Source organism: Acyrthosiphon pisum, chromosome A1 (assembly GCF_005508785.2).
Source record: "Acyrthosiphon pisum isolate AL4f chromosome A1, pea_aphid_22Mar2018_4r6ur, whole genome shotgun sequence".
Classification (NCBI taxonomy): domain Eukaryota; kingdom Metazoa; phylum Arthropoda; class Insecta; order Hemiptera; family Aphididae; genus Acyrthosiphon; species Acyrthosiphon pisum.
In genome coordinates, this window is record NC_042494.1 from 155,268,527 (window position 1) to 155,269,338 (window position 812).

Genomic DNA, 812 nt, shown 5'->3' on the forward strand with positions numbered 1-812 from the left:
ATATTATGTATTATCTATGATTATAAGTTATAACTTACAAGTTATATTAGATTGGCGATAGCATATTAAAATTTACAATATTATTATCACACAAAATATCTAATAACAATAAATTCACAAATCACAATGTTATTTGTAACAAATATTGGTACAATTATTACAATTTTGATGGCGGCGTCGCGGAAGCATTGCGGAAGCAGTTCCCGCGGCGTCGTCGGTTCAAACAAGGAAAAAAAAAGGTACAATTATTACAATTAATATTTAATTTTAATGAAAAATATTAGGTATGGATGCATAATATGACGCACGAAGCGTCTGTTCTCTATTATTCTATAGCCTATACAGGATTGGGCAAGATACTCAAAAAGGAGTATGTATAGAGATACTAAATATACAAGATAGGTACTAGATATTTTGCATTGGAGTATCGCGATACTAGATACTCGATACTTCGCTTTGGAATATCGCTATACTAGATACTCGATACATTTCAAAAAAAAAATAGTCACTGGATTTTTAAAAATTATGTTTAATATTGTGGGGATGACCACTTCTTTAAGTAATTCGATTATTAGAATGATAAATAAAATAATAAAACTTGACACTTATTCAGTAAAATAATAATACATGGGTAATAAAACAAAATACAACAAATCAATTACGACATTACGTAGTCTTGTTATCGTCCACGATGCAACCAAAAATAACCACAATACGATTAGGTACCTACATAAAAATGAAATAATAATAATTATATCAATAATAATTCTACATTAAAAAATATATTTACTTGTATTTATTTACCTAGTAAA